This window comes from Echeneis naucrates, chromosome 11, assembly GCF_900963305.1.
Source record: "Echeneis naucrates chromosome 11, fEcheNa1.1, whole genome shotgun sequence".
Taxonomy (NCBI): domain Eukaryota; kingdom Metazoa; phylum Chordata; class Actinopteri; order Carangiformes; family Echeneidae; genus Echeneis; species Echeneis naucrates.
Genome location: NC_042521.1, coordinates 19508228 through 19529914, shown reverse-complemented (window position 1 = coordinate 19529914; position 21687 = coordinate 19508228).

Genomic DNA, 21687 nt, shown 5'->3' with positions numbered 1-21687 from the left:
TTCGGCGTGGCCTCCCAAGCTATGAACCAAGAAAAGAACATTTTCATGCATGTCTTGACTGGAGGTGGAAAAACCAGAATTGCATGACTACGGACTGTGTATGAAGTTTCATTTTCTTTTTACAGAAGAGTTATAAGCAACAACCAAGCACATAGATTACGGTTCTCAGGCCATTGGTTCCGGTGAATGGTTTCATTCAAGTGGCGCTGTTGTTACATAAGTGGAATAGTTTGTCCATTGTAACATCTATCTCTGCAAAACTATCTCGTAGAAAAATGGCTTGAACAGTTGTCCTTTTCTCCCAGGGAAATCAGTTCGGCATGTTTGCAGTCTCTTATTTGATCGGAATGGTACATTTTTTTTGCATATCAATCCTTCTGTCCTTGTTGGTTTGGATTCATTCCAGAGTGGCAATTTTACAGCCGTCGCCTGATGTTATTGGGCCATTGGTAAAGTGTTAGAGAAGGGTACCTCTCTGTGGGGGTGTTAGGCGGGTTCTGCTGATTTGTGGCATGAATTGCAATTTATTGTTTGGGAAAGCAGGGTCTTTTGATGCCAGAGTTGGAGCAGAGTCCGGGATGACACTAGCAGAGATCTGAGAAATCTCTGTTGGAGGCAACAGTCTCTTTGAAATCTGAGGGGTGTGGGAGATGGGAGTCTTCAACCCCCCCCCCTTTCCGGACCTCATAACTGAGACTAAGGGTAACAATGTAGCTGATGAGGCTGCTAGGCAAGCCGCTGCACAGGGGACCACGGGACCCCTCATAGTGGAACAAAACTCGGCACCACTCATAGACATACAACTGCGTGTTGTTGCACAAAACAGAGCTACTCCCCAAGAAAAAACTATGTCGTTAAGACGAGGGTCGGTTATGAAGACACAGGATGGACCACATAAAGGCCTGTGGAGGGGCTATGAAGGCCAATTCGTGCTCCCGCTGTCATTAGTGTAGTTTGCAATACAACATGCACACGAGGGCCATGTCTGTAGAGGGGAGATACTACGGCGCATCCAAACAGTATGATGGTCACCATATTTAGCTGACATGGCTGACAGAGTATTGAGAGAATGCCCCACGTGTGCAGGACATAATTTCAAAAGAACCTTTTTGACTCCCATAGCGCATATTCCATTACCAGAAGGACCATTCAGACATTTGATGTCCTCTCCTGCACATGAACTGTCTAAATGCATTTATGCATGAATCTGTGTCAAGTGTGTGAGACATTTCTAGGTGCACAGCACGGGTTGTTAGACAAGTAAACAATACCCTGTATCTTTTAAAAATGGTGCAACCTCTTTTGACTTCTTTGGGCCCAAAATAATCTACACCTACAGCGGTGAGGGGTGGTTTGTCTGGTAACAATGCATCTGCTGACAAATCTGCCAATTTTGTCCATGAGCCTTAGCTTGGATTTTTCTGCATGTAATGCACCTGAATAAGAGTTTCCACACTGCAGAATTAGCTGCAGGGATCTAGATCCTTTGGCAAAGGCAAGAGAGCATGTGGTTTCTCCCTGAGTGTCCAACCTTTTCATGTATATCTCTCAGAAGCAGCATTGTGGAATGCATATCGTTTGGCATGATTATGGGGTGCTTGGATTCCTCAGGCATTGCACATTTACTGAGCAGGCCCCCTACTCTCAGAATGCCATTTTGCGGAACTGGGTCTAGGTTACGGATGGGGTTACTCCCTTTCACTAGTTGTGTCCCTCCTTTCAATGATGAGATCTCAGCTTGGAACCTGGGTTTTTGACAATATCTGATGATCTCCATTTCTGCTGCATTCAGGTCCTGCATGGTCAGAGGTGCCTTGTTCAAGGTTGTTTTATACTGCTGCAGCTCTTTATTCGCGTCAGTCACTGCTTTGCTTGAGCAATCATTCTGTTGGTGGGTTACAGCTTCTAGTTCTTGTCGCCTTTTGCTTAAGAACAGCAAACCTTCTCTGAACCTAAGCATCCATGCTACATCCTTTTTGAGATGATGCCAGCTGGAATAGTAGTCCATTCATTTGCCTACTGTGTCAGTACTTTCAGTAACCTGTGTACAGTTAACAATGGCAGCCTTTCTCACCTCATCATCATCCTCAGAGAGTTCCAATTCTTTCCACCTTTCTTGGACACTGATAGTCAAAATCTGTTAAAACTGACGGTCCTTTAATGCAGCTCTGATTGCCCATGAACTTCTCTGCTGTGAGTCCTCGAGAGGCAGTCGGCTGGATTATCTGTTGTGTTGATGTACTGCCATTGCTCCCCCTTTGTTTGATTACTGCAACCCTGTTAGCAACAAAGGTTTTCAGGCGTAGTGCCTCATTGCTAATGTATTTTATCACAGCAGTGCAATCTGTCCAGAACACAGTCTTTTAGCTCCAGCTGGAGCTCCCCTCTGAAAAGTGTCCATGTTCACAGATACCACAGCAACTGACAGCTCCATGCATGGGATAGTGGATTACTTGAGTGGAGCTACACGTGCCTTTCCCATCATGAAAGCACAACGCACGTGGCCTTTACTGTTCAGCTTCAAGAATGACACTGTCCCATAGCCAGTCTTGCTGCCGTCTGAAAAATGGTGCAGTTTTGCAGAAGTGATAGATCCAAATCCCTTAGGCTTTATACACCTCCTCACTTGGAAGCTGGAAACTGTGGCAATTGATTTATCCATGTGATCCAGAATTGTGCAAGTCTGTCAGGAATTTCCTCATCCCTTGTCAGTTTTAATTTGCACAGTTGTTGCTGAAAGATCTTTGCAGAAAGCACAACTGGATCAAGGAATCCCAATGGATCATATATGGAGCTCACAACTGATAACACTCCTCTTCTTTTGGCTGCCTTTCTGCTGACATTGACTCTCAACTTGAAACAGTCTGACTCTGCACCATAGCACACCAAGCGCTCTTTCCACAAGAAGAACATCTTTAGCCATGTCTAAGTCCTTCACTTCCTTAGCTCTCTCACACTACGAGACTGATGCTAAGAACGCCCGGCTATTGCTTGTCCATTTTGTAAGACGAAAGCCACCTGAGGTGCACAAGCCCACATGATCCTTACTTAGAGAAATGGCTTCACCGACATTACTGATTGCCTTTAAACAGTCGTCAGCATAAAAATTCTTGAGAACTGTGTTCACCGCTTCAAGTGATGATCTGGGTCTGTTCTCTTCTGCTGTCCTCCAGAGCAAAGTTGGCATTGCTAGGTGACGAGGTAGCACCAAAAAGTGGACAACCATTTTGTACTCCACCATTTCCTGCATGAGGTCTCCTTCTGGCCACCACAGAAAGCTCAGCAGGTCTGTGTCCTCCTCTGGAACTCTCACTTGGTGGTACATGGCTTCAATATCTGCCATAATTGCAACATGATCCTGCCTTAACTGTGTGAGTACACCAATAAGGGAGTTTGTCAGGTCTAGACCCTGAAGCAGCTCCTTGTTGAGTGAGATTCCCTGAAAGCTCACAGCACAGTCAAATACCACACAGAGCTTCCTTTTTTGTGGGTGGTACACCCCATTATGTGGAATGTACCACACTCTCCCATCCTGCCGTCTCAACTGGGTCTCTGGCACCTTTACTGCATATCCCTTTTTTATCAGTTAACTGATATAGTCTTTGTATTCCTGGTGAAATGCATGATTTTTGTTGAGTTTATTCTTGAGACTCAAAGCTTGCTGCAACCAAGCACTTCTATTGTTTGGCAAACTGACTGGTGATGCTTTGGTGGGCATAGTGATGTAGTAATGCCTGTTGACATGATGCACTGAACTGGATACAGAGTTGATAAACTGCTTGTGTTCTTGTGACATTTCCAGTTTGTCACTGCAGATGTCTTTTGTATTGCTGATTGTATTGCTGTATGAGCAAATTCTCCACTGTCTCCACAGAAATCCTGTTGATGTGACTTGGTGTTGTTCAATGCCATCCAATCTGTTATGCACCAGTAGGAGCAATTTGGAGATTGACGATTAATATCAATGATTATGGAAAATTATCATTAATATCTAAGACTGTTTACTATAAGTAGCACATTTTGGGGCACGACCCTGTTACCAGGGACCAATGTCCAAATTAGCAAAATCAATATCAAGTCTCAAAAGGGTTAACAAAAGGAGTAAATTTGGGCACTGATTGTTAGGAATCCAGCAATTGCCACAATTATAGTCACAATAATCACATACGACGGGTTAAATTATAACAGAATTTATTCATGGCAAGAATTATCCAAGTTAACCTTACTCAGGATAAGTGGCTGTTATAGTTCAGTTTTCCAATGACACTAACTAACTACAATGAGTAACACATATGTAAAACAAAATGGATTTATCAGGACTCAGAACAGAGGAACCCAAAAGCGTGAACACAAAGGCAGTAGTAAGTCCGGCAGGCTTTAATCAGTATCAAACAGGCAGGGGTCAGAAACCAAGCAGACAGAGTCCTGAGGGCTAGGCAGAGGCTTCAACCAGAGAGTCAGGCAGGACTCAGGAAATCAGGCAGGCAGGCAGACCAGGCAGAATCTCTGAAACTGGTTAGACAGGCAGGGTTCACGGATCAGACAGGTAGGTAGGTGAAGAATGCTGGAATGCTAGGCAGGAAAACACACTAGACAATCTGGCAGAGAGCAGGTGAAAGAGGACTGGTACAAGTATAGGGCACTGATGAGGAAATGGGCCTCAGGTGGGAATATAGGTGGAGCAAACCAGGTGCGGGGAATAAAGGTGATAACCAGGCAGGTGGATGTGTAAGGAACTACAAAGACAGGAGAGAGAGAGAGAGAGAGATCAAGTAGATGTCACTGTGACATGATTAGAGATGCAGATAGCCTTAATGATGGTGATGGCTATAGCAGTAGTAGTAGTGGCAATATCATACGCAGCAACACTAATAAATAGGGACAGCAATGATAATCACTATGTCACCGCAACAGCAATTGCACTAGTTTTCATTTTGTTCCATTCCTCTTCGAATTTCTCACTTTTTGTCTCATCATAGAACATTGTGCAGTGATAGTCAAACGATGGCTTAGAGGCTGTTGGGATTTGGGCCTGGATGTACTTTCCCCACTTCTCTAACATCTGTGTTACTGGTGTAGCTGGTGTAATTTCACCCTGCCAATAAACTTTAGCTCTTTCAGTTTGTTTTCTCATCAACATATGATAATCCAGGTCGTCTTTGTCAAGGTAAACTCCGAAAGGAGAGCACCAAATTTTGATTCTTAATTTACAAAACGCATCTCTTCTGAATGAACTGATTGGGGTTTGGCTCGACACTAATATTGGAATTTTGATTTTGGAATTATTAGTGGCAATTTTTACTGGAGCAGTCACTGGAATTAGCTGCTTTATTCCCGAGAATCCGACCGTCTCAACTAATTTTTCAGACATGGGGAGGTGAGTGGCATACTTTGGATTTACACAGGTGTAAGTTGCTCCAGTGTCTACCAACATGGGCGTCTGCTTGCCTTCTATTTCAACTTGCAGCATTGGTTCTTCATCAGTCCCTATGGTAACAGTTGGGAACTGACCCTCCCCTTTAGGATTCTCTGGACAGCCCTAGTAGCCGTGATTGGGCCCCATGGGTTTACCGGGCGTCCAGCTCCACCTTGCTGAGGCCGACCATGGCCGTACTGAAAGTCCCCATCAGTTAGAGAGTGTTGGCACCAATCAGCAATATGTCCATATTCACCACAATTCCAACACCCCTTTGTGCAACCACCACGTCCTCTACACATCCTCCGAGGATGATATGACTCCTGATAAGGATCGCCAGCATGTTACATGTCAGGTGGTTGCTGATAGACATTGACCATTGATGGTGGCTGAGCTTGGGGAACTCCAAAAGCTGGTGGTTGTGTCCCTTTTAACACTTTTGGATCTAGTTTTGTTCGATATTTGCCACGCAGTGCCTTCCAGAGTATAGATCAATATGCATTGAATTAAGTTCCATCTGCTCTAGGGTTCAACATCTAGTAATTTTTGCTGACTTTTAATGGGCTCCACAACACTGCGCCCATATGGCTTTAATTTCCCCCAGGACCAGCAGCTTGCCCACAGTTTCTTCCTCAAAAGCTCTGATCCATTTCTTCGTGCCTTCATGGATATCAGGTAGCTGGCTAACCAACCCAGCAAGGCTGAGTGTCTGCCACTGTACATAATGTCCTTCAGTTCCTTTAATTAGTATTGGATATTGGCCATCTGTGTAGCGGTCAGGTTTTTTCAGATTTGGTCTTAGCCTAAAGTCATACGTTTGACCCCCATTTTGTCTTTCTGTTGATTTATTTTTTTTACATTTACATTTCTTTCTGTGTAATCTGTCTATTTCTTTCCACGACCACGACCCCCCTGCACATTCATTATGTTTTGCATAACAGTCTAGCACATTTGGTTGTTTTCTTTCAGTGCTACAGTATATTGGGGGCATGGTAAAGTGGAAAAGTTGACAACCCCAGCCAGGGATGGACACAGAAACATTAGGAAAATCAGAAACATCCTTTCTCAGGATGATGCAGAAAAACTAGTCCATGCATTTGTAACTTCTAGGTTGGACTACTGTAACTCATTACTATCTGGATGTCCAAACAAATCTCTAAAAGGCCTTCTATTAATTCAGAACGCTGCTGCACGAATATTAACAGGAACTAGGAAAAGAGATCATATCTCTCCTGTGTTAGCTGCTCTTCATTGGCTGCCAGTAAAATATAGAGTAGAATTCAAAATCCTTCTGTTAACATATAAAGCTCTTAATGGCCAAGCTCCATCATATCTCAGAAAGCTCATAGTTCCTTACTGTCCTAGCAGGCCACTCCACTCTCTAGATGGAGGTTTACTTGTGGTTCCTAGAGTCTCCAAGAGTAAATCTGGGGGCAGATCGTTCAGTTATCAGGCTCCTCTTCTATGGAACCAACTTCCAGTATCGGTCCGGGGGCGGACTCTAATTTTCAAGACCAGGCTTAAAACTTTCCTGTATGACAGAGCTTATAGTTAAAAAGTTAAAGTCCTCTACTCTTTAGCTATGCTGCTATAGGCCTAGGCTGCTGGGGGAAGGACTGAGCTTCTCTCTCTTTCTCTCTCCCTCCCTCCTTGCATGCGCTGATAAGAACCATCCTTCCTAAAAAAAAAACACAGTTTCACCCAGTTCTAAGCAATTATACTGCATTTACTAACCATGTTCTGCCAAAGTCTCTGTCTCTCCCAGTTCCTCTCCTCTCTCTCCCTGTCCTCATCCTGCAGGTGGTGACTCATCGCCATCCCATGTTCCTGCAACACCTGCTGGTCCCATATTTCATGAATTCTGTACTACAGCTCAACTCCATGAACTTCATGCAGCAACATCTTCCTGCCTACTGCCTATTTTTTAAACGTGTTTAAAATGTTTATCTCCAAGTCTCTTTTATCTTGTTTTTTCTTACTTTTGTCTTTTATTTTATTGTTCTTTGATTTGCTTTTCCATGTCCTCATTCACTGACACATCAAATGTGTCAGTGGTCATTCCTTTTGTTCGCTTCTCCCAATTTTGAGAGGCTTTAGTAATTTGTTTCAAGTATTCTGGATACTTAGCTCCGATCAGGGCTGTTGGCACAATACTCATCTTGCTATTAGAACTTTTTTTTTCTCTCCTCTCTTTCCTTATACGTCAGTTGACATCAGTTTAAAAAGTGCTATGTTTCTGTGCAGGACTTGGGAAAAGCACAAGGGAGGGGGAACTATTTTTAGCTTTCTGTGTCTGTGTACTTTCCTCGGCCAGTTGCCAACTGAGTAGACTATACTACCATGCCCACACACACACCAGTTACTCACTCCCACTGGCCACTCACACCATTCACACTTGACTAGAAGGAGCCTGGAGGCATTCCTCTTTGCTCATTCACCATTTTCCTTTAACTCTTATAACTTTACTTTTTCTTTGTTTGTTTTTGTTTGTTCACTTCCAACGGTCTCCCCTCAATCATAAAACACTTCTCTCTCATCCATTCAACTACACCCAGCTTTGTAGATCGACATACATTTATGCATTTTTTTCAAAACAACCACACATTGCAGATTTACCAAAATAAGAAAGCTTGCATTATAAAAATATATTCATAGAATGGAGTTTTGCTCATGCAAAATACTTTCAGAATTTTAGAGTTGCTACATTATATTCAGTCACATAGCATATCAGCACAACAGCACAAACAGCTATGCTTTGTTTTTTGTTTCCCTTTTTGAAAAATCCACTGGACCCATGAAGATTTGAGTAGCACTCAATGTAAGTATAACAATGTAATATTTTCACCCAGCACTTCTCTCTCTCACACTTCATTCACTCTCTTTTCCTTTTTTATTTTTTCAGAAGCACTCACTTTTATTCATTCATACACACACACACACACACACACACACAGTCAGTCCAAGTCATGTCTGGTTAGTTGTCTTTTTGTCAGGGGAAATGATCTACATGTATTAGTTTATTATTTATCTTATGTCCTAATTCTTGGGGGTTTTAAACCCACTTGGTTGTTCAGGAGGTTTATGGGACTTGATTTTATCTTTAACCAACTAATTTATTGGGAGTGGGAGAACTGGCTGGCCAGACCAGTTCCCCCCTGTTGTGACCTCAAATGTTTCTCCTGTTTGAACTTTTGTAAGTTGGAAATTAGAGAGGTCTGAAATTCACACTTAGCTAGGAGTTATACACAGCTATTGTAGTTATAGTTTATTTAATTATAAATTGCCCCAATCCAGGGCTGAGGATCTGACTGATTTTCAGGGACTAAATTGAATTTATAGGTCACAGCTTAACTGCCTCTTTCTCTTTTCTTTTGCACTGCTACTGAAATGCATCCGTTAAGTTCGGCTCACCCCTTGACTAGTGGATGAGGTATGATACTCCTCCACGTATATATTTATTAATAGGTGAGTACAATTTGGGTTAGGGTTCCCCAGTTAAGAATATTGCCGCCCACAGACTTCACCATAGCCCCACCGATTTACAGCATAGCTCACGGTGTGCTTCCCATCTCATTTAAATCCTCAGCCTGCAGTTATCCCACATACACAAACCAGGGGGCTCCTGGCTCCTTCACAAAACTCTTATTTCCACAGCACACAGCTCAAGCATCTCTGGCTCTGTTCTGTGGTTGGACAGCTTCACTCTCGTACCTCCTTTCTCTCAGACAGCCTATCCAAGCACTATGACTGGCCAGTTGCACTGCCAGATATGTTCAATCAGCCAAAATGGAATTTATACCTACGTTGATCAAGCTGCCACAGAGCGCCTTCTGTGCTTCTCATAAATGCATAACCATAATAACACAACACACACCTTTACAGAATTTTCTGGCAGAACCTCCATGTGCAGGTTTCACCTGGGACCTGTGTCCCCCTCTGATCCTCCACCACTCTTTCCTTCAACAATGTTTTTGCTCCAATAGCCTCAGTTCAAGGGTATTAATTTTGAGTGCATCCACAATAGCTGAGACTTTAGCCGTTACCCCCTCCAGCGAGTGTACTAGTGTAGGTTTCATTTAACCTACCTTATGCTGCAGCTTTGTTCGGTGCAGGATGCTCCCTCTCAGCCCAGGATCCAAACTCGATCACGTTGGGGTCGCCAATTATGTTGTGGCAGAAAGAGGTGGAAAAGAGGAAATCAAGTTGTCCAGACACAGGTGTCAGATGGGGAATCTCTTTATTCACGTCAGCAATACTGCGTGTGTATGTGTGGTGTAGTTCTCCTCCCTGGCACCCACATGTCTTCTACTTATTGTTTTGACTTGTTAGGCGCCAGAGCAGGTCCTGATGACCTGACTCTAATATTGACGCATGAACAGAGACAAGGCCTCTGAACCTTGCCTTTCTCCCACAAGGTGTTGTGACGTAATTTCCTCCTTCCTGTGGTCCAAAAATAGACGGTGGTTTGGTTTCCTCTCCCCAAAAAAAGTTAGACCATTGTGAAACCATGCCTGGGACTATAATTGGTAAGCCTGTACATTGAGAATACAATTTGTAAAAGCCTTGGATCATGGGTTAAAAGGAAGGTCAGTGATTAATTAGTAAAAGGAAGGAATAGGTTGACGGCTAGCTATTAGCCTCAACGGATCACTAGGAGGTGTGGCCGCTGTAACCAATAAAAAAATGTTAAATATTAATAAAATAAGTGCTATAATAAAATTTTAAAATATGTATATATAATTGTCACACACAGAAATTTTCGTTTTTATAGAAGGGTATCAATAATAAGTGTTGTTTCTTTTCGAACAAATAGGAAGCTATGCTAGTGGTTCCTTCCATGGTGAGGAATTTCAGGTGGGTGAAATGTTCCATTCTGGGTGGGGTTTCCTTCTTCATTTTTGCATGTTCTAGGATATCTTGTAAGTTTTTATTTCGCCTGTATGCTGAGATAATATTGAAATCTCTCAGAGCTGTGTTTTCTTCCTGGGCCTGTTGCAAATAGGCCTTGAGTTGGGAGCCCAATTTACCAGTGACCTGAGAGTAAGTGGACACAAAAGGTATCTAAGACCTGCCATTCTTTCTGGTAAGTGCCTGACCCGGAAAACAGGTCTCTGGTCTCTGTTCTGATGTATCTCAGGAATCTCTTGCCGTAACCCTGAGCTGCCAGAGCTGTAAATAGTGTGTGTATGGCCCTGTCTACATCTCCCTGAAAAGTGCAGATCTTGGAAAAACGGATCAGTTGAGATTTAATAATGGCTCTGAAGGTGTGTTTGGGGTAAAAACTGGTTTTATGTAAAAGAGCATGTCTATCGGTGTTCTAGAAACTCTAATTGTTCGTTTTGTATGTTGTGTGTGATTTTCATGGCAGGATGGTGTGTGTTAAGGATGTCCAAGAAGGTCTGGAAGTCATCCCTGGAACCTCCCCAAATGCCAAATATGTCATCTAAATGTCTTAGATAAAGTAGGGGTAAGGTTTTACATTTCAGGAAGGCAGTTTCTTCCCAAAGGCACATATACGGGTTGGCATATACAGGGGCAAATTTCTTGCCCATGGCCTTGCCATGTATTTGTAAGTAGAGCTTGCCATTAAATTCAAAATCATTACGGGGGAGACTGAGTTTCAGCAATTGTAGAAGGGCCTGGTCTGGATGGGTAGAGTCCTTTAATCCCAAGTCTGTGGAGATATCTAAAAAGGAATATCTAAAAAAAGGAAGGCCTCCGGGGGTGCTCTTACTTTGAGTTTGGCTGCAAAGTCGTAGGTATCTTTAACATAGCTCCCATGTTTTTGGGATAAGGGATTGATGTAATAATCTATGAATTCTGCTATTCTCTATGATTCGGATCCACAGTCACTGACTATAGGATGGCCTGCTGGTGCCTTAAAAGGGATTGTCCAATTTTGTGGATTTTTGTGGATTTTCGGTGAGAGCTAGAATTGTGTGGTCCTTGGTTCATCTGGTCCTATGAGATAATTGTTAAATTAAATTAAATTTATTACAATAAAACAATACAATGTGTGTTGCTGAGTGGGGAGAACCTGTTGGAAAGGTGAACTGGTTGGTGGTGAACTGAAGGCTGCTGCCTACAACTATGCCTCTTGTCTCAGACAGTCACCCAGCCGCCCTGACTAGATCCTGTAGGAGCTTGTCCAGGTCGCCTGCACTGGCTACAGGGGGCAGCTAGCTACACTAGCATAGGCTGGGCTAGCTAAGGTGTGGAGCCGTGACTCTAATTTGCTAATTTTTGCCTCCATTTCTACCATCATCCTGCATCTATGACAAGAGGTGCTATCATAAAAGGATTTTTGATGTCCTCTACACTTGACTATAGCAACCTGTTTAGGTTCAAGTAAGGCATGACAGAGATCAAGCAATTGATTTAGATGTTTTACAGGAGTGCCAGCCGACATCACAAAACCTTTTCTTCTCCATTGACACATGCCCACATGTACAGCCTGGACTGCATAAGCTGAGTCTGTGTAAATGGTTTTACCTTTCACTAATTTACATGCTTCTGTTATTGCGACTGCCATTTGAGCTGATGCAGGTTGAGGAATTATCTGTGCCTGTCTTGTCTCTAACCCAACTGGCATTTCTTCTACAACAGAATGTGATGTTAGAGAGTAATATGTACACCTTCTCGTCAAATTTTGACAGGTCCTTTGATCTTAGTTAACCCCGCCCCTTGAACGATCTGATTGGTTCTTTTTCCCCGCCCAGGCGAAGAGGTAACAACCAATGAGATCATTCGAGGGCGGGGTCGAGTAAAATGGCGGCAAATTCATTTTGAGGTTGTTGGTGAAAGAGGGAGGACGTGTTTTGTTAGAGTGAAAGGACCATATTGAGTATGTATTTAAAAATGTATTTCTTTACAAAGAGGGAGTACAAAACAATCACCATGTGTTTTATTGGTGTGAAGGGGTTACTTAGTAGGGTGTAATTTTCGTCCGTTGTAATGAAAGGAGAGGAGGAGGATACAGAGTGTTTCTTTTCAAAACAACCATCATGTGTTTTATCCGTGTGAAGGGGTTACTTACTAGGGTGTAATTTTTCGTCCGTTGTTCAAATTTCTGTTGTAATGAAAGGAGAAGAGGATATTCCGACAGAGTATTTCTCTTTCTGTACTCAGGGTTGACTGGAGAGGAGGTAAGTTTTCACCCACCGATCGGTCCGTAGCCAGCCCCCTAGTGTGTCCACACCCCTGAGGTTAAAACCAATCAGATCATTCGAGGGCAGGGACGAGTAGAACGGCGCTCGATTCATTTCGAGGGTGATGGGCAAAGAGGGAGGATGTGTTTTACTAGAGTGAAAGGAGTACATTGAGTATGTATTTAAAATATATTCACAGAGTGTTTCTGTCTCTCTCTCTCTCTCTCTCTCTCTACAAAGAGGCAGTACAAAACAATGGTGTTAAATCAAAGTTCTGAAGAAGCTGTCTTCACAAGATAGACAGAGTGTGTTGAATAAGAGTCATTTTTAGATTAATCTGAAAGTTGTTATTCTCTTGATGCAAATCTTATAAAGAACAAGTCCATCTTCTCATTCCAGGAAAGGACAGCACCCTGATTCTAAGGTGTTCACAGCTGATAAATCACAGGGGCGGTGAGTCTAGGGACAAGAAAGTTTTGCTTATCTATCAGCTTGAGTCAGGGGGGACTGTAATTTATTACATATCGTAAAAAACAGTGCGAATGAAAGGTTAAGGGACTCTGTCTTCACACTACAAGATAGACAGAGTATGTTAAATGAATCTGAAATTTGTGTTTCTCTTTAGGTAAAACTTTCAAAAACATAAACGTAAGAGTAAAAGGTCTTGACATGACAAGATAGACAGAGTGTTTCTCTCCAAAGAGGCAGTACAAAACAATAGTGTTAAATCATCTGAAAATTTAAGAATCAAAGTTCTGAAGAAGCTGTCTTCACAAGATAGACAGAGTGTGTTAAATAATCAGAAATTTGTGTTTCTCTTTAGGCAAAACTTTCAAAAACATAAAAGTAAGAGTAAAAGGTCTTGACATGACAAGATAGACAGAGTGTTTCTCTCCAAAGAAGGCAGTACAAAACAAAGGTGTTAAATCATCCGAAATTTAAGAATCAAAGTCCTGAAGAAGCTGTCTTCACACAACAAGATAGACAGAGTGTTTGTGAAATAAGAGTTGTTTTTAGCTTAATCTGAAAGTTGTTATTCTCTTGATGTAAACCTATAAAGAACAAGTCAGTCTTCTCATTCCAAAAAAGGACAAGACCCCGAGTCTGATGCGTTTATTACACTTGGTAAAAAAAAAGTTTTGCTTATCTATCAGCTCGAGTCTGGAGGGACTGTAATTTGTTTGTTACATATCATAAAACAGCGTGAATGAAAGGGTAAGGGGATCTGCGTTTACCATAAAAAAAATACTCTCTTGACCATCAATCGCGGATGATTTACAACTACTCGACAGGAAGGGGATTAAAATACCCAAGATGCATCAGGATGGCCACAACGACCACGGCCTGTTTATTGACAGAGCGACCGATTGACAAGTTGTGATCAGCTGACCGCTCGGAGCTAACAAAGAAAAGAAATGAACAACGGTAAGTGATTTAAGACAACGCAGTTAATTGATTATTTCTGAAAAGTTTTTTGTTGTGATGTGTATATTTTCTTAAAAGACTTGTTTTTACAGACGACGTTTTAGAGAGTGAGTTGGAGTGTCTGGCTTTTGGCGATTTTCCTGAGGGTAAGTCTGGCGTCTTTATCGAGATTATATTCACATTATTATTTTTATTTTTTACGATATTTATTCCCGGTAGTTTGTGCACTAGATCTGGACGAAATCGAGAGAGCTTTCAGAGAAAGTTCTCCCGCGCCAGCAACCGTGACCGGGCCTGTACCAGAGACAGCTCCAGAGGCCGGAGGCTCCCGGAAAGCCACGGCTGAAGAACCGCGACCATACGGGGATAAACAACTATTCCAGGCCCCGGAGGTCTCAAGAACGGAGGAAGCTCGAGGAAAATCTAGGAAAAGAGCCAAGGAGTCAAGGACCCGCTCTTCTTCTTCTTCTTCTTCTTCTTCTTCATCTTCTTTATTTATTTATTTATTATATATATATATATATATATATATATATATATATATATATTTTACATCAGCCTGTACTTCAAACTGTAGAGCAGCATGAACAGTGAAACAGAGCGATATATTATTATTTATTTATTTTTCAGACTATAGAAAGGAGAAGAGGAGGAGGAGGAGGAATTCGCGCTCCAGAAGCAGCAGCAGGTCCCCGTTCAGGAGAGCAAGATCAACCTCATTCAGGAGACCGAGGTCCTACGAGAGAAGGAGGTCCTCCCATAGGTCAACAAGAATTAGGACACCGTCGCCAAACTGCAGGAGGATACCGTGCCAACACCTCGACAGATTTCTGGACAGACTGTATGAACTGGCGTATGAGGTTTGACATGGAACAAAAAGAGAATGCCGAGTGTAGGAGATTTTCAGACGACCCTTTCCTAGCCATAAACCTTGCTATAGAGGAGTTGAATCGCCCTGAAACTCTGAACAACGCTGTAAACGATCTTCGTTCCATAATAAACGAATTGAACCTTGAAAATGATTCTGCGACTGTGCCCCCCGTCTCTCCTCATTTCTCTCAGGTTGATTCACCTTCTCCACCGGTTGTTTCACACGCAGTGTTTGGATTCTATAGACAGAGCCGTACAGCTGTTAGAGGGAGGAAACGCAGGTGTACTTTCAGGGGCTGAGGAGAGGGAGGGGGAGGGGGAGGGGAGTAGAGAGGCAGAGCAAGAGGAGAGGGAGGGGGAGGGGAGTAGAGAGGCAGAGCAAGAGGAGAGGGAGGGGGAGAGGGTTGTGATTAGAAACAGATTTAATAATATAGAAATTAGGCAATTTTTACATTTTCCGACTCCGACGGGCATACCCGATTATGGAGAATTTTACGGTTCTGTCATGGGAGCCGCTCATGATCTGTTCGAAAGAGCATTCTCGCAAGCGCAGCCTCGTGACATTGTACAGATGGAGCTGAGAGGGGACAGACTGAGCAAAACCGTGTCCTCAATAGTCAGAGCTGAGAACGCTGACGATGGTCTCTCCACTTTTCAGAATCTCCTGGACGAGCTGGTACAGTCCAACATGTCTGTCATGACGGATGCCGGTCTTGAATTAGTGGTGCAGTTGTTACGCAACCCTCGAGGCGGAGGCAAGAGAAGCGTAGATAAAATGTTGGACAAGGATGTTTTGAAAAAGAGGAGAAGATTTTTGTACGTGGTGGAAAATCCCCGCAACAAAATGTGTTTTGCTATTAATTTGGCACACCTGCTGCATCCCCATCTCTGCGATAGAGAGGCTGAGAGAAAGGGCAGAGAGTTTCAGACGGCTGTAGGTTTTGATGATCAGACGGAGGTGACGTTTGATGATGTTTCAAAGTTTGAGAAGGCCTTGGATTGTAAAATTGTAGTGTTTTATAGAAACAAAGGCACACGAGCCCTCTCCAAATTCCTTACGCAATACAGACACCATAAAAATATGAGCGTGATGCTGCTGACCCAAAATGTATTTTACAAAGGTAAATACAGTCGCACCATCAGCTTAAACAGTAATTACCTGGTGCTGTTTAAGAACCCGCGGGATAAATTGCAAATCAACGTATTGGCTCAACAAATATATCCCGGTCAAAAAGATTTTTTTATTCAAAGTTTTGAAGACGCTACTGGAGATCCTTTCGGTTATTTATTGGTGGACCTCACACCCACCTGCCCAGAAAGATTCAGACTCAGGTCGGGAATACTACCTCGCCGGTGGCCGGTGGTTTATTTGCCAAAAACAAAGTGACATCATTTACATATTGGGGAAAAAAAAAAACGGTATGTCGGCGCGTATAAAAAGGAACGCTCCTCTACTGAGGGCCTTGAGTCGAGCCACGCCGCTGAAACGTAAAGATATTCTCCGGCACTGTTCCACAGACTTTCTTCAGTGTCTCAGCGAGCTTTGTTTAAACGTGCTGAAAGGAAACGTGCCGTTGAACGCTTGTCAATATAAAAAACTCAATAGCAGGAAGAAAACTATCAGGCTGCTGGCGGACAAAAAAACTCGTTTGAAGAGAAAACGAGGGGCTTTGATGAAACAGACCGGAGGTTTTCTTTTGCCTCTGCTCTCTGCCGTGGTGCCCATGTTCGGTCAGCTTCTCGGCGGTCTGATTGGCAAAAACTAAATCATGAGTCAGAAAACGAGCCAGAAGATGTTTCTGCTACACTCTCAGCAGCTGAACCAACTGCAGCAGACGTCAGGCCCCACAGTCGTTCTGGGTACGGAAACTCCGGCTCAAACCATGAGACGTGAGGCCGAAAGTAATTTGGATGAAAAAATGAGGGCTGTATTAAACGAGTCGGGACTAAGCCCTTACGAGAAAATTAAAAAATACAGCGCCCTGTTGCAAAGATATCTCACCCTCGTCAAACAAGACGACAGAGAGGGGACGGTGAAGAGACAACCTGCGCCCGATGCCGCTGCAGAAGAAGAAGAGGCGGAACCGTTGCCACAGCAACAACAACAACAACAACAACAGGACAACACGGTTTCTGAAGTACTGCAAAACCTCGCTCCTCGCGATCGTAAAAATGCTTCCTATATCATGAAGAAATTAAGCGAGAGCACCGGCGGGTGGACTCCAAACGGTGAATTTGTGTATAGGGGAAAGACTGTGAGAGGTTCTCATATGGTGGACCTGTTTAAACATTTGTCCTCGTCTAGAAAAATCTACAGTCCGCCGCCGAAGGGTTGGACGTTTTTTTTAAATACTCTAACGGAGGTTAACGTTCCCCTATCCTCCGTGAAAAACCCTCATGCTCGCAAACAATACAACCTACTCAAAACGGGGGGTGAGGTAGAGGAAGATAGCGGTGCTTTGGAAACCGCTCGGAAGAAAATCATCCTCTCCCCAAGATGGATCACGCCCCCCAAAGAGAGAAGAGACGATGAGGACGGTGGAGAAACAACTCTGACGGGGGTAGATATAAAGAAATGCTGAAACATAGAGACATACATAAACGTCCGTGGATTGAATTTTAATAAAGTTTACAGTTGAAAAATAAAAAGGCTCGAGACCATTTTCTTTTTTTGTGCGTCTTTTATTTCTTATCCAGCTTGTGACAATCTTTAAACATTTGTAAAGAGCAGACGGTGTGGTGACAGTCTTTACGACTCCTCGTACAGCTTTGATATTTTTTCACAAAACGAGTCACCGTGTCATCATTTTTTATTGCCTCGTCTTCACCGCCGTACAAAGATAAAACATTTTCAAAAGTTAAACCGCAGGCTCTGTGACATAAATAATAGACACAATGCTGGCCGCAGGCCGTAGACAAGGTGTGTTGCAGCTGTCTGCCGTGATACGACACAGTTTTGCATCGTTTTTCTAAAAATGCTAAAATGTCTTTAGGGTAGTATATAAAATCAGGAGGGAATCCAAAAGAGTCGAAAAAAGTCCCAGTTCCGTCTTCTTCCAGAGTAAGGGCCAGCCAGTGTTCTCCGGGCATGTGTCCCGGATGTGTGTTCACAATCATGTAGGCGGGGCGTGTAAAAGATGACGTCAGTAAAGGCAACTGATCCGAGGCCCAAACCCCGCAGAAAACATCTCCCAGTAAACGATGCATGAGACTTTCAAGCTGAAGATTATTCATTTTTGACTTTTAGTAGTAATCCACCAACACTTGTCGCTTGGAGTTGATTTCCAAAATAGATTCGTAGCAAGCGTAAACGATCAGGGTGGTGGTATGAGGTAACGGCGCCCTGAATCTCATTTCCAGCCTTAAATTTCCATTGGAAACAGGGGATAAGGCGTCGGCGTCTTCGGCGGCGTTGAGGTTAAAGACAAACAGAGAGCAGCCCTGCTCAAATTCTACCCTGTTGATGCTTAGAGGTAAATCTTTCAAATGTCTCCCCGTGGCGGTATACATGTTGTAAAACTCTCTGACGGACACGCCTCGATTAAATTCAGGTTGAAAAGCTTTGCCCGGAATTTGTCGGCCGTCGCGACACAAGGCCATGTATTCTACGTCGTTGTGGACAAAATTGAACGGAGACAGGTCTCTTCTTCCCGTGAAAGCCTTGTGGTGCACCATAGCCAAAACAACGTATTTGGGCATGGTCCGCAGAAATAGATTCTCTTGGTTACATATTCGAGAATTCTCCGGGATGGAATAAGTTTTCACGAGCGTTTCCCTTTGCTAAGGCCGCGGCGTGTCCTAAACGCACCGCGGGGGCCACGGTGACTTTTTTCACAAACAGAGAAGCTCCCAGCACTTTTAAACGATAGGTGGCGTCACCGGCGCACATGAGGCTGAAGGCGTCGCTGGCTCTGGTGAGCTTCACTCTCAAATCCACCGCGTTCAAAAGAAGCCTCTCGCTGAAAAATATGTCGGCGTGGAGAGGTCCCAGCAGGTGGACCTCTTTGGACTCGGAGGTAAAAGCGGCCCTCTCACACAAGCCTTTGTTGGGTCCGTTGGTTACCACCACCGAGTCCATAGCACCCGCCGTGTCTTTGTAGAATAACCCGGCGCTGAACTGACTTTTTAAGGCGTCTTCCGAATAGTTTAGTAAGGTTTCTATCACGGCCCTGTAGGGGTGAGTGGCGCTGGATTGCGATATCAATCTGTCTCCCAGAATAACGTCGCATTGAGTAAAAATTGTATTCAACGGGTAATTGATCAGGCCTACGCGGGCGTCGTTGGCCAAGTCCGTACCGTCCGCGTTGGTGATTTTTAACCTCAGGTGCAGCAAAGTGTCGTTCAGATCCAGATATTTGTCACCGTCTCCCGGTATAAAAAATTCTATGGGGCCGCCGTCCGTAATCGCGGACAAAGGCAAAACCTCCGTATAGAGTTTTTCATCGATAGATAGCTGGGTCATGGGGGCTGAAAATAAATCCAGCTCTGCCATACTGCATTCACTCGATTTGTGGTGTAATAAGGCCATCCTTTATATTTATTTTCCTAATGAAATATATCTCTGGAGCGCGAGTTCCTCCCTTTAGGACGGTTTCTTCCGACTGATTTCTTCTTGGGGTCTCCTTTGCGTTTTTTTACCCTCGGCCTTCCTGAAACAACACGCTCCCCGGGAGGTCTCTTCCTAGGTCTTTTAGCCAAAACCATGATACCTCCGGCGCCCTCTTGAGATCCGGGGCTCTCTCCCCCGCCGCCGCTGGATAATTTACCCACGGTGCGGGTAAACACTTCGGAGGCTATGTTTTTGGCCGCCGTTTTGATGTGAGTTTTAGCGAACGCAAAACCCTTTCTCACCAAAGGCGCTACAAAACGAAATAACTTGCTAAATACAGAGCCTATACCTCTCCCGTACATCACGGGGGATCCGTAAAAGCCAGGCAGCGCTCCCCCTACTTGATTTTCGTAATAACTCACAAAACGGTGAGGGTCTGTTTTGAGACCCTGAATCATTTTTTTTTTTTTTATACACCGGAAAGACTTTTGACGGGCCTGAAATGTAATTTCAACACAGTCTTGCCGAAGGTGAAATCGACGGGTAGGTTTTGATCCGATTTAATCTCTATCCGAATGTTTTCAATGTGGTTCTTGGCCACGGGCAGATAGTAAGCGGGGTTGAAATATTGTGTGACTACGTCTCCGTACGTTCCCTGCACGTCGACGATTCTCAAGAGAGGAGCGTAAGCGTCACACACCACCTGGTGTTGTACCACGTCTGTGTAACAATAGAGGTGGTACATGCCCGCTTTTATATCCGCGGGATAAGGAGCCGTCTTCGATTCAAACTTGATCCATTCTCCGGGCTTTACACCCAGGATGTAAGCCACGGGCGGAAAACAACGAAGATGAAACTGACCCCCGGCATGATATTCAAATTTCTTGTGAACGTCGTTAAAGACTAGTTTAACGTCTTATTCGATACGTCTAAGAAACGTATTGAACTCGTCCGCAAATTGCTCGGCGCTTCTGTAATAACCTTCCGTAATTCTTTGACGACGACCCACCGTCTTTTTCTTGGAAGAGCTCGCAACAGCCGCTACCTGCACGTTCTCTTTTCTGTTTATGAGAAGAACGGCCTTCACCTCTTCGTCCGCTTCCTCATCCTCTTTAGGTTTCTTTTTCCAATCAAAGTAGCCCGCGCCTTTTGGTACGTTAAACCATGTGTGCGGGTATGAAATTTCCGTCAAGGCCACCTGCCACGGACCCTCTAAATCAATGTGTTGAGGTAAATCCACCTGGAAAACGGAGGCCGTTTTATTTTTAAAGACGTCGCGGCTGGCGTTGGAGGGAAGGGTGATGTAAAAACCATCGCTAACCGCCCCGTTCATGATTTTTTGTACAATCCGTACGAGGGTTAAAGATGAAGTGCGTACACGGACGGCTCGCGGGTTTTGTTTTATACGTTTTTCAGATCGTCGGCTCTGATCCAACTGTTGAATTTTTCGGGCCAATTTTTCCAGCGCACCAAGGCTTGCTTTTCACCCCCCACCACCCTCCTGGCTAAAATTTTTTCCACTCTATAGAGTTTATCGGGAGCCGTCTTTACTTTTTGCAACTCGGCTTCGTAAAAAGTGCCCTCGATAGATTCTCCATCGTAGTCTTTCAGTTTATATACCGGCGGTAGACGCGGTATGCATTCAGACACTGTAAATAGCTCGTCAGTGAAGCTCTGTTCGTATTCTTTTATCAAACTTTCCCCTCAGTCGGGATATTCTCACCGTGTCCCCCTGTTTCAAGTTCATCTTAAACCTGGCTTTATATCTGAGAGGAAAAGAACCGTACAGGTTTTGAAAAACTCGAGAGGTATTTTCCTCGGTCACCTGCTGAGGGGTCATTTTTATACTTTTATGGTAGCTGTTGTTATAGCTTTTCACCAAATCCTGTAAAACCTCCAAGTATCTACGAGTGTTTTTAGCTGTAAAATACCTCCACATTCTAGTTTTCAGCGTGCGGTTAAATCTTTCCACCACCGAAGCTTTCAGATCGCTGGCCGTGGCAAAATGTTTTACCTTGTGTTTCTTCATCAGCCTCTGGAAATTGTTGTTGAAAAATTCTTTACCAGAGTCCGTTTGTAACTTTTCCGGGGTCCGGCTCTCTTTGAAAACAGATTCAAAAGCCTTCGCAATCTCCGAGGTGCTTTTATTCTTTAAAACTCTCACGTAGGCCTTTTTGGAAAATACATCTATGACCGTCAAGAGATAACGATAACCGTCGTTGTGCTCGGCCAAAGCCTGCATAGCGCAGAGATCGGCCTGAAATTGAACCATCGGTCGT